The sequence below is a fragment of the Homalodisca vitripennis genome, unplaced genomic scaffold (genome assembly GCF_021130785.1).
Source record: "Homalodisca vitripennis isolate AUS2020 unplaced genomic scaffold, UT_GWSS_2.1 ScUCBcl_1954;HRSCAF=6225, whole genome shotgun sequence".
Taxonomy (NCBI): domain Eukaryota; kingdom Metazoa; phylum Arthropoda; class Insecta; order Hemiptera; family Cicadellidae; genus Homalodisca; species Homalodisca vitripennis.
The window spans coordinates 8,852-22,494 of NW_025778076.1; the positions used below are offsets into that span (position 1 = coordinate 8,852).

Genomic DNA, 13,643 nt, shown 5'->3' on the forward strand with positions numbered 1-13,643 from the left:
CTTAATAATAACGCTGTCAAAGATATTATGAAGTTCTTTTTCTTGTTTCTATTTAGTTAGTTTAATTATTTGATTTTGTAAATATTTATACACTTTTTTATCTGAAGAAGTATGCTGACATACGAAAATGCAAAAAAAGAGTTTACCAATATTTGGTTTTTTATTTTCACATGAAGAGAATACACACACACACACACACACACACACACACACACACACACACACACACACACACACACACACACACACACACACACACACACATTGAATTGGGGTAATAGGCCGGCCAATGAGAAAACCAAATAACCAAACATTAGCCTAGTAAAAGTCGCTTAGTTTACGAGATATTGACACTTTTTTGGAAAACACAAATGGCTACTTTGGATTCATGCACTCCTGCTACAAAACTAGGACTTTTGTTATTATGTTAGCTTTAAATTAAAGCCGTAATGTCAGGAAATCTGGTTCACCTGAACAACAGGCGAATGCCATCACCGTTACTTCATTAAACAAAAAGTAATTTCGATGTTAAAGTAATTAAGATAATCTTCTCATTCAATGATTTGTGCTTTTGAGAAAAATCCGTCACTACACTGACATGTTTATTTAAAAATATGTTCATAATAGGGGAATTTTAAAATGATATAATCATATTTTTGGCATTAAAAAATAATATTTTACATTTAATTCTAAAATCAGCATTTGCAATTATTATTCAAAATTTAAGAGGTAATGTTGAGGTCAAAGACGAAAGTTTTCTGTTTATATGGAGAGGTTTACCCTAACACTTATCTTATAAGTAATGTTCAAACTGTTGTCCACCAGTAAGGCCGTAGTATCTTAAAAAGGATCGTTTGACTCTTCGCCCATTTCTGGAAGCATTGCATTCTTGTGCAGAGTGCCGTTTACCCGTCTAAATTGCCCGTCCACAAATTTACCTTAAACTGATGATGAGCCTGATCTCTCATCAAGTGATGATATTCAGTTGTCCAGTAGTGTATATTGTGCATGTTTAAAAAACCATCACTCTTGAAATGTACTTACATCTAACCATAAGATTTTATTTAAAAACCTATGTTTTTCTAACATTATTCGACAGAAATATTTCCATGCGAGATAAATACAAGGTAGTAAAGTCTGCACACGTTGCACATTATATGGATGGTACTGTTGTTTTGGCAATATCCTATGGGCTGTTTATCTCGTCTTACATTTGAATTATCCTCGACTTCTTCTACAATATTTTCATCGAATTCTATAACCAAGGTCTTCCTTCTCCATGTTGACCAAAAGGTATTCTGGCTTCCAAGAAGGCCTGATGAACATTTACGAAAACGCGATAACTTGATAATCCGTGAATTTTAAATATCTTTTCCGATACATGATAGCAACAGCATTGCCATTGCCATGGTATTCTCCTTAAATTAAATGCATATTTGCTTATTCACTGCAGAATACCGACAAGGCATAGGTAATAACTGCAATGAGCTCATAATAAATATTGATTTTGAAGGACAAGTTTAGACACACAGATTAACAATAAACAACCTCATCGCAGAGGGAAAAGGTCGGACTTATTAATATATTCAGATAAGCAATAGATAACGCACAGGTTCTGAGGAGCCCCTCAGACTGTTATTGGGACATAATATTCATTCACTTTTTTTCTCAACATTCAATAACGGTTGTTTATAATGCAACAACTTTTTATAGTCCAACAAAGAGATCAAAGAGAATACATATCAGGTTACTTATCATAAATGATATTAATAAAATGAGTTACATTAGTAATAATAGAAAAAACTACTCGTATTTATAAAGTGCAATTGGTATTATTATACCATTTTTTTAAATCCCCATCATGCACATGTTTTAAAATAAACATGCCATTGTGGTGCCGAATATTTCTTGAAAGTACGAATCATCAAATGAGAAGATCGATTACCTTAAATCAAACAGGTGATGGCATTCACCTGTTTTTCAGTTGAACCGGATTTCCTGACATTGTTTTTAACAACATTTTATTTATTTAAAATCTGTTCAATTTGAGAAGAGCAATTATTAAATATTATATACAGAAACATTGACAGTTAAAATGAAGTTAGATGTTAACTATTTGTTAACACTAACATAATTAATTCAAGAACCTAAAAGATAGATCCAGGAAGGCAGTTCGGTGGAGTCTGTACACATTTTTAGAATTAGAATAGAATAGAATATGATTTATTTTTGAAAATATTACAATAACACATTGTATACAATGGTATACACAATGTAATAAATCAATAAAGTAACCTAAAGAACCAAATGTATACACAATGTACAAACCTAATGAGCAAACTTAAATAACAATTTAACATTCTTGTAAATAAAATTAAAACAAAAAACACTCGTAAATTAAAAGAAATATTTTCAAAAATAACTTGGGCCTCTAGAGGCAAGTGCCTGTAGAGAGGTTCCTTTTATAACAAGAATCGTTTTCAGCTCAAAGAAAATTTCAACAAAACTTTGACTTTTTTATAAGCTCCTAAAAAAACATTGATTAAAAGTGTGCTGCTGCAGTTACAAAGCAAATGAAAATCCACTTAAATAAATTCAAACTAAAATTTACTGTTACCTTCTATAATTAACTAGGAATCTATGCAGAGAAGAAAATCCAATTCATCAAAACCCAATAACCACTTCTTTACTGTTTTTGAAAATAACTTTATATTCTCACAACTAATAATTGAAGAAAATTATACTAAACATTTTAGGTTCCAAAAAACAATAACTATTTGAAAAAAAGCTAAGTTAGGCTTTGGAACTGGTATTGGTTCTTGCTTTCTTAATTTGTTTTTGTAACTATTTTTTAATTCTGGTAAATTGCCACTTATGACTTAAAATATTTTTAAAACTTTATAAACAAACATATATTTAAGGGGAAGAATATTTAAATCAACAAAAAGAGGAAAAGATTTCTCCATTCTTCGTTTTCGTTTAATCAAACTTGTGAATTTCTTTTGTTGAGTTAGAAGTGGCTTTAGATTTGTTTCGTAGGCTCCACCCCAACAAAATATTCCTAGTCGAGCCTACTATTGACCAAAGAGAAGTACAGCATTCTTAACACTTCTTCGGAGCAAATGTATTGTAAAAAAATAAAAAATCTTAAAATATTGTTTAGTTTGCATTTTAAAATTTCAATATGTGTCTTCCAGTTGATTTCTCTATCTAGCATGACTCCTAAATATTTTTAATTTTCGCACTGGGATACTACAGCACAGTTCTGTTGGCAATGAATGTTACTATACAAACAATTGTCACCGATCCAAAATTGAATTTTTAAACTAAAATTGATGTACTTAGTTTTCTCTGGGCTTAATAACATGTGAATTATAAAGTAGATTTACCGCAAGGTGGTTTAGATGATCTTCTAATCTTGAAAGATAAATGCGACTTAACTTGGTTATTTCTTCTTTGACTGTTGGGATGTTCAAATCTTGATGTAATGTTTTATTGGATTCATACCATGGCGCTTTTGTATTTTTTCTTAACAATTTTGATTGATACCGTTGTAGTATCTTCAGATTTGAGTTGCTTGCTGTGCCCCATAACTGCACACCATATGTCAATACAGGTTTTAGGATAGTTTTGTATAATAGTATCTTGTTCTTCAAACTGAGTTTTGATTTAGATACGAGTAGCCGATTCATTTTATTTGTTTTTAAATTTAGCTGTTGTCTCTTTGCCCAACTATGAGATTTCCATGTAAGCCTTCTGTCTAAGCGCATGCCTAGATATTTTACTTCAGTTATTTGTGGTAAATGAACGTTATTCAATGTAACGAACTGGAGGACAAGAATTTTTATTTAACGTAAACGTTATGTGAGCGGATTTATTTTCGTTAATTTTGATTCTCCATGTCTTAAACCAATTAGCAATTACATCTAAGCTCTGTTGTAAGTAATGTGATGCTCAAACATAATCTTTATGGACAGACATAATTGCAGTATGATCTGCGAAAGTTGCAATTTGAGTATGTTCATTTTCTGGGAGGTAAGCAGTATAAGTAAGTATAAAAATGGACTAAGTAGACTTCCTTGAGGAACTCCGGATTCTACTGAATGTAGCTGAGTAAGAACATCATGGTATTTTATTTGAAAAGATTGGTTTGTAGATACCATTCTATTATTGAGAAAACATAGTGAGGCAAAAACTTCTTAATTTTGTATGATATACCAGTATACCACACCTTATCAAACGCTTGACTGACATCTAAAAATATAGCCGAACAATAACTTTTATTTTCTAAGCACTCCCGTATCATTTCAACTATTCTATGGACTTGTGCCATTCTATTGTGCCATGTTTTCGACTAAACCCAAATTGATGAGCAGATACTACAGAATCTTCATCGATTAATGATTGTAGTCTTCTCAGAAGAAGCTTTTCAAACAGGTTTGAAATAATAGGTAAGAGGCTTATTGGTCTGCATGCGGTAAGCTGGGAGAGGGGCTTCCCTGGCTTTGGGATGACAATTGACTGGACTCTTTTAAATTGAACGGGATTGTGTTATAGTCTCAGTATGGCGTTAAATAAAAATGTTAAGAATATAATAGCTTTTCTGGGAAGATCTTTGAGTATTTTTCAAGTAATAGAGTTGTAGCCAGGACACTTATGAGGATTGAGATTGTGAGTTATAACTGAGCGAACTTCAGATGGTTTGAGTTTTCGTAACGGGAAATTGAGTTGAAGTGGGGAATCTAAATACTCGTGCATTTCCTCTTCGTTGTTTACAAAGGTGTCATTTGGTTTGAACACATTGGTGAAATATTCTGAAAATGGCTCAAATTTTTCAATATTACTTTTCGCCCAATTTCCATCAGGTTTTAAAATAGGGGAAATGGATATCTTAGGCTGCTTAGTTCTTTTAGTTACTTTCCATAACGATTAGTCTGTAGCTTCGGTTGTTGAGAGAGACTGGTTATACTCTTCAAACCACTGGTTTTTTTTTAATATTAAAACCCTAATTTTTTCAGATGTCGAGCTGCCCTGTTGAAGTTTGCCTACCATTTTGATTTCTACTATTTTGCCATATACTTCTTAATCTTTTTTTCTTGGTGAAGTTAGGGTAATATAACCCTGTCTTGTCATCTTTTGAAGAACGTTGTAAGGGTGTGGCCACTGTGGCAGAACATTGCAAACAATCAATAAAGTAATCTGTTGTATTTTCTAAATCCTCAACCCTTTTCAACGAAGTGTTCAAATTTAAATTGTCATTTAATGAATCACGAAGTCGAACCCAGTTAGTAAATGTAACATTTGACTTGACTTTTATTTAGATACTTCTGTGGTTAAATTAGGTATAAGTGGTGAATGACCAGAAGATAGATCAAGGCAGGATTTGATATCTGTGTAGTTTTTGATTAATACCTTTTGTAACAAAAAATCTAACAAATCTGGAATATTTCTCATATCAGATGGCCAGTATGTAGGTTCACCCGTAGAAAGATAATTTTGTAATGATTATCAGTTTTAGAACCTTTAATAGTTGTCGTTCTCTAGGAGTGGCCAAACGAGAACCCCATTCTTGGTGTTTCGCGTTGTAATCATCTCCTACTATAAAATTTATTTATTTCCCAATGTAGCGAAAAACTATTCAAATTGTAGTTTGGTTATAACATGTCTGGGAAGACAGGAAATTGCTGAAAATGTAATAGGGCCTAACCGATCTTCAAGAACAATGTTGATAGGTGATTCTCTTTAAAGCTGGGTAGTTCATAATGTTTAATTGTGTCTTTTACTAACATAGCACTATTATACAATACGGCTATTCCCCATGAGCCGTATTGTCAGGATGATTGGTATATAGTATAATGTGTAGTTATGAATTTTAAAATAACTTCTGTCTGTGAAATGAGTTTGCGAAATAAGTAAGATAGTAATCAGCAGATTAAGTAACGTACTTATTTGTTCTGCTTCTTTACATAAAATATTTTCAAATCGTTAAAAATATTTTTGAATTATGTTAGACACACTTTCAGATTCATCTATGTGTCCGTTAGATTCTTGATCCCTAGAAAGAAAGCTGTCATTTCTGTGATTATTCTGTACAGCTTGAGCGAAGTTACCTCTTTAGTAACCAAACTATTTTGAGAAGACTGGTTTTCTTTAACATTAGTTGGGTTGCTTCGTCTAGAATGATCTTGGTTGGTTTCAAAAGTCTTCTTTCTAAGTGGAGGGAATTGTTTGTTTTGTATTTCTTTATATACATGACCACCTTTGTAGTTAGCCGGATGCTCACCAGAGTTTAAAATACCTGTCAAAACGCAAGAAGGGGGTGCTGTTTAAGGTTTACTGCAAACCTTTGCATCATGATTTTGGGAACATTTAACACTACGAAATGAATTTTGACGATATGATTTAGTATGTTCATAACGTTAGCCAAGTTTGCATTGAACAACTTCCTTCTTTTTATTAGGTGGTTCAAATATAACTTTACCGTTTAGTAAATACTGAATTTGAAATATTTCTTTATTACTATGGTTCACTTTGGGAAATTCTGTATATAATCTAAATACCATTATTATACGGTATTTAATTTAAATCTAGAACATTTTAAATTAAAGAAGCAGAACGTGTCGTATTCAAAACTTTTTGTTCTCAACTAGAAACATAACACATATTAAAAATGTATACAGTGTTATGGTTTGTTTGTTACTTGATGCGTATCTGAAGTACCCTGATTTTGTAAATGTCATCCAATTAGTGCTGTACATTTTCTAATTATCAACTCCATAACTTGCAAACTAATTATAAGAAGGTTTTTCGTCGTTCAATCCAACATAGATAAAAAGCAACAACATATATCCTGTTAGCATCCCACAAAGGAAGTAAACCAATTCGACACAGTGCGTACTTGATACCTAATAGTTTTCTTTATTGATTTAACAATAAATAGAACTCTATTAGGCTTGAGCTGAGATGTCCCACTTGCCTGACGAGCATGCTTACCATTAACCGTACAACCCTTAATATTTATGGATGCAACAGATTGTGTTTAATATTTTTTTGCGTTCGGTTGTTACGTATATGGAAATTACATATAAATATGACTGTAGCTTGTTGTTGAAACCGATTTGTTTTAACATTTAATAACCTCGATCTCGATTACAGGTTATAGCGTTCCATAGAGCACAAAATAAAAATTTGTATTCTGTGCTCTATGTAGCGTTCCTCTGTTCCCAATCCTCTATGATAATGTTCAACACAGATAATTTTAGTCGGATAATATAGCAATTACATGACAAAAAAATATTACGTGACAGGAAAAAAAGACTAGGAACTGCGAAACTAGTTTACTCGTTGCTGTGGTTTATTGTAGTTCAAATATAGTCACAATTTCCACTATCGGCTTTTATTTTGTTATAAGAGTGTGCTGTCTGAGACTGTAAGTTTCTGTGTACATTGATTGTAGTCACTAATTATTTTCTCATTGTGAAATTCTCGCTTATCATTAGCCCTAGCCTACTAACTTTGGCAACTAATTAATTGTTGTAACTTGAAAGACGAAGACTGAAGTTCATTCCGTCGCACACTCCGTAGATTGTCGACAAGTCGTCTGCTATCTGATATGCAAAGAGAAATGGGATTCGCCTGGTGAAGTCCACAGCCTTCTGGATCGTCCGTCGTCTTCGAATGGTTACACAATATTATATGTCACTGACTTCTATCTCTAGTACTGTTGTTATCAATAATTAAGAGTTTATACTTTGTTGTTGTTATGTTTGTCTATTATTGAAAGTTATTGTTGGTTGTTAAGTGAGTACATAGGCTAAGAATTTAGATGTAAAATATTATGGTTCGGTGAAAAAATAAAAACCAACTGTCTGTAAGTATAGTAAAGAAAATTAGTTCACATTTGCCAGGAACTGTGAATCTTAGTAATGTTACATGAAACATTGGAAAAGCACTATTGGTTTTTAAACACTGTTGTTAGTTGTTGGGGATCCCTGTGGGATTTCTGCCTGAAATTTTTAGCTGTTTGGCTTCCAACGTTGTAGGATCACTGTTTTATAGTGAATTTAAATTGTTGTGAATTAAAATCTTTCATTTCGTCAATAAATGTTTAACCCTTATCCTTCTTACAAACTGTGACGTCACTAACTCCTGTCCAAGTTCTCTCACGTTAGCTCGTATTACTACGCCAAATATGTTTGTTCATCCACAGACTTCTCAATTACTTTTCCACTGAGTCGTACCTTTTACTATATCAAGTGCAGTATATTGCTTTAATGCCAAAGGCAGTCTGGTGGTGGATCGAGTAGCTACCAATGACTGTTGTTTTGAAGTTCTTTATCTCTGTATTGTAAACTTATTGCTGGTGTTACACGATTTTTTGACTTGTTATTTTTCCTGTGCACGAAAAATATTTTTTCTGTTATTTTTCATACCTCATTATTTCTTCTACCTACTTAAGCATACTGTAACTATTCTAGTTCCCCCGACTTGCTGCTCTCCAATGGAATAGCGTCTTAATTAGCGGATAAAACTGTCTGCATTAATTGCTTCAAAAAAGTAACCGACAGAGGTATGGAATGTGATAGTGACTGCAAAAGATGGTTTCATCAGGAATGCGTCAACTTAAGTTCAGCAGAGTACAAAAACATTTCCGATGGAGTTATTAAGACTTGGACATGTGATAGAATGGATTATGTTGACAAACCCTCGATGCTCTTAATGATCTCAATGCAAAAGTTACAGCTCTTCTGAATCAATTTTAACAGCTTGCTACAAAAAATGAAATCATTTTTGGAATTTCGTCTTTAAAGTCGGATATTCAAACTTAGTCTGATAAATTGGATGCAATGGAGCCTAGACTTGTTAGGGTTGAGACTAAGACTTTAGAGCTTGAACAGAAGATCGAGAATCTGAGTATGGGAGTTTCTGATGAGAGCGATCGCATTGCTGAAGTCAACGATAGAAGCAACCGAGCTCGAAATATAATCATCTATAAAATACCCGAATGCTCTAGCATTTCACCTGACCTAAAGAAAAAGCATGATTCAGATAAGCTTAACACAATTTTCAATGCTATTGGACTCGGCCTTACGTATGTAAGCTTTTTCTGTATTGGTAAACCTTCTGGCTTTTCCACTCGTCCTATCAAACTGATTTTGTCCTATAAAGAAGATGCATTCGCTTTCTTCAAAAAGTTCTCACAACAAGTTGTCATAAAAACTGACAGATCATTGGCTTATGTGACCGTTTCGCGTGACAGAACTCCTAAGGAACGCAAACATCTAGAGACACTTGACTTGAAGCTAAAGGATAGAATCTCAGCAGGTGAGAAGAACGTCACGATCAAGTTCGTCAGTGGTGTACCGCGCATTACTGAAAAATTAAAAAAAAACTAAACTTGTCTCGTGGTAAACCCACATGTTTAAATGTTTGTTACCAAAATGTAGGTGGTCTGCGGAATAAACTTGCTGAATTGAACTGAGATCCGCTTTTGCTACATGTCTGCATGACATCGTTATCTTCACTGAGTCTAATTTGACTCCTGACATCAATAGTGCTGAACTCGGTGCCTCAACTTGAATGTATTTCGTAAGGATCGCTCGGTTGAAACTAGTCACAAGCACAGTGGCGGAGGAGTACTCATTGCTACTAAGACATTTTATCCTGCCCATTGCCTCCAGTCCGACTCCTTCGGTACTGAAAGTGTCTTCGTTTCCTTAACAGTTGGTCGTGAAAAACTGCTTCTGGGTGGAGTCTATCTTCCTCCCGGCCAATCATTACAACTGCATTCAAGATTCTGTTCAGCTCTAGACGTGGCCGTTGCATCAACTGAATATTCATAACTCATTGTTTCTGGTGACTTTAACTTGCCGAACCACTCCTGGTCCGAAGACAATGATTCTAATTCGTCTCCTTCTGCTCGTTATATTCAGGAAGCTGCTGACTCTTTCTCTCTTAAGCAAATAAATACTTTACCCAATCAGAGAGGAGTTCCTCTCGGTCTGGTTTTTCTTCTTCTATTGAGACAACCACTGCCCGTTCCCTGGATCCAATTTTGCTGGAAGTTTCCCATCATCCAGCATTGGATATTTCTCTGCCCATAGGTGATATTGATATTTCTAAATCGTTTAATTTTGTGCTTAACTACAAGAAATGTGACTTGGAAAAAGTATTGTCAGAACTCCATTCCCTTCCTTTGCACCAGGTCTGCAGTACCTGTTGATGTTGATGTTAACAGCTGTTTTAGGAAATTGGTTGACATGATTGGTGGTTGTGTCTCCAATTTCACACCGTTGAAGAGAGTTGGAAATTACCACTTTCCCTCCTGGTTCAGCAAAGAACTTAAAGACTCTATTTTTGAAAAGAAGATACTGCATAAACGCTACAAGGAAACTCTTGATATCAACACCTACAATCTATTTCCCAGAGCTCGTGCCAGATGTAAAGAACTATCCCAGAAGTGTCTCAATGACCGGCTTTGTTCAGGAAGCCCTGCCTCAAAATCCTAAAGTCTTATGGAGATACGTGAAAAATTTGAGAAGTAGTTCTGACTGTCCGTCAATAATGAAACTGGGGAGCAAAGTTGCTAGAAATCGCAAAAAAATGCGCTGTCTTTTTGCAGAATCCTTTTCTTCTGTATTTCATGGATCTACATCTACTTCTTCAACTTTAATGGCTGCTCCACTATAATATATTTCTTCGTGCACCTTCTCCCTGCAAGACGTAACTAATGTTCTGGAATGTTTAGATGTGTCCAAGGGATGTGGACCAGACTGCATACCCCCCTTAGTACTAAAGTATTGCTCATCTGTATTGGCTGCACCCTTAAAAAAATCTCCAACAGATGCATTGTATGTGGTACTTTTCCTGATGTCCTCAAAGTCAGTTATATTGTCCCTATTCGTAAGTCTAGATCAACGAGTGACGTCGGAAATTATAGATCCATTGCAATCGAACCAGTACTTGCCAAAATATTTGAGCAGCTTGTTCTTTCTAAAATTAATCCTTTCCTGTGGAGAATCATCACGCCAACTCATCATGGTTTTATGCCCAATAAATATACTGTAACAAATCTGGTACTCTTTCAGAATGAGATAATATCTTCTTTTAAAACTCGAGCTCAGACCGATGCTGATTACATTGATTTTTCGAAGGCATTCGATAAGGTCAACCATCCGCATCTTTAAAAAAAAAACTGCAAGCTCGTGGAGTATAGGGGCCCTCTTGGAATGGTTTGGAAGCTATCTGCAGAATCGACGGCTCCGTGTACGATTTGCCGGTGCATTCTCCAGGGACTTCGTTGCAACATCTGGTGTTCCACAAGGTTTCCATCTTGGCCCTAGTCTCTTCAACATCTTTGTTAATGACATTTCGGAAGTTATTAAAGTGAACCACTTATTGTTTGCCGATGATATTAAACGGTATACTTCTATCTCCTCAGTTGACGACTGTCATCTTCTACAAGAAAGTCTGTTAGCTATCGAGACTTAGTGTGTGGATAATATCATGATCCTTAACGCTGACACGTGTGTAACAGTCTCCTTCACAAGATTTCATCAATCGGTTGTGTTTGATTACATACTGCACCAGAAGAAGTTAGAGAGACGTCTGCTGGTTAGGGACCTTGGGGTTGTTTTATCCCCTACCCTAAGTCCAGATCTTCATGTCGAGCGTGCCTGTGATTCTGCTCTTTCAAGTCTTGGAATGATTTTCCGCTTCTCAAGAAATCTACACTGTCCCTATGCTCTAAGATCTGTGTATTGTGCTTTTGTCAGGCCCCACCTTGAGTACTGCAGTACTGTCTGGTCACCTCATCAAGAATACCTTATTGACGACATGGACCGTATCCAGAGGAGATTCCTTCATCTGGTTAGACTGAAACTTGGGCTTGGATACGGATGCTCCGCTAAATAACATTGCTGCTCTGCTCGGACTGATGACTCTTGGTGTCAGGCGTGTGGCTCAGGATGTTTTCTTCCTATCGAATTTTGAACGGTTTGGTCGACTGTCCAGAAATCCTTCGTTCGATCAATCTTCGTGTACCGTCTAACACTAGATCAAGGGACCTGCTTGGACGTCTTCATCATGCTACTAACTACGAGATGAACTCCACGATTACCCGAATTCAGATACTTGGGAATCTTGTTGCTGGGAACGTTGACTTCTTTCATGATGGCATCGCCTCCTTTAAAAGAACTTCCTTGGCAATCCTAGAACAGCGTTACCCTGCTTAACGCATTTTCGCAACGTAGCATGCTGTTATTTATTAATTTATTTTGTAAAAAATAGTGTATTATTATACATATTTATTTTTTTAATATTGTTATGCTATTGCTTTCATTTTTTTAAAACTGTTTTTATGGTATTGTTATCAAATTATTTATTATTAAGTTAAAAATGTTCTAATTATTTACTGCTGTTATTGCTATTTATATTATTTATTTTATATCGTTGTTATTATATTATTTATTATTATATTGTTGTTATATATTATTTATTATTATATTGTTGTTATATATTATTTGATTTTAATACGTTGTTGATATGTTATTATTATTACGTCGTCTGCATTTAAATTATTATTACTATGCTATTAATTCAAATTATTTTTGTACTATAATCATAATTATTTTGAACTTCTTTACTATTGATTATTCTATTCAGCTTTTTTCTACCAATTTGTGCTATTTTTGTATGCAATGGGTTTACCGTGAGTGAATAAATAAATAAATAATTGTGTATAACACTCTGACTATTACTTTAGGCTGTTTCATAATAAAATTTTAATTATAGCATTTGAAATATTGTTTTTATGATAATACAGGCAAAATTAAAGTTAAAGGTCTAACTAAATAAAAATGTTCAGTCAGTATTAATATTACTGCATGTTCAGGATCACAAAATATTTTTATTCTTTTCTCTTTGCATAAAACCAACAGAAATACAGCATTCCAGCTGAGCGGAGAGAATTACGAATTTAGGAGTTTTTTTGACTTGTGACTCATGTGAGTAGCTGAGTGTTAGTGGACCATGACTCATGGTAGCTAGATTAGTAATGTTATCAGTGAAATTATACTAACACTAACAGTGAGGTTTGGACTGAGTAGGTATAAACTACTCCTACCAGAGAACCGGTCGAGACGAGACCAGTCAAACAAAAGTCAGGGCATAGACTGTGTTTAGAGTTCAGGAGTTAGTTTTTTTTAGGGAATTAGCGACAAAGGTGTCTTTAAAATCTTGTTTATGTATAAACAAAGTGTTTTTATTTTCCAGCTTTTTGTATGCTGTATTGTTAGATCATAATTAATGATATATAGGCTATTAGACGTTGGGCAGAGTATGATAAGCGGATCCGGGTTTTTTATTTTTTATAGTAAATTGGAAGCTCATAATATAAAACTAAATGTTAAAGTTGTCCAACAAATAAGTAGGTCTGGGGTTTTGGAAATAATTGAGATTGGTGCTAAGGTGAAATAGCAAGGTAAGGTTTACACCACAAATGTTATCTAATTCCCTAAGTTTAAATATATTGTCGGGGAAATTTTAATAAGTGGTCTACACTTGTTATTTGATTGCTATATTATTGAACAACTCGATAATCTACTTCAATAATATGTAAATATAGTACACAATAGAGATATAAT

General features: G+C 34.3%; 1 protein-coding gene across 2 annotated transcripts in view; it reads left to right on the plus strand.

Moving 5' to 3' along the window:
• Nucleotides 1-13,357: 13,357 nt before the first annotated feature.
• LOC124371763 overlaps nucleotides 13,358-13,643 on the plus strand; it is a 47,199-nt gene continuing 46,913 nt past the window's right edge. For both annotated transcript variants that reach the window (XM_046830105.1, XM_046830106.1), the window contains exon 1: nucleotides 13,358-13,480. The gene's annotated coding sequence lies outside the window, so the exon portion shown is untranslated. The remainder of the gene's footprint in view (nucleotides 13,481-13,643) is intronic.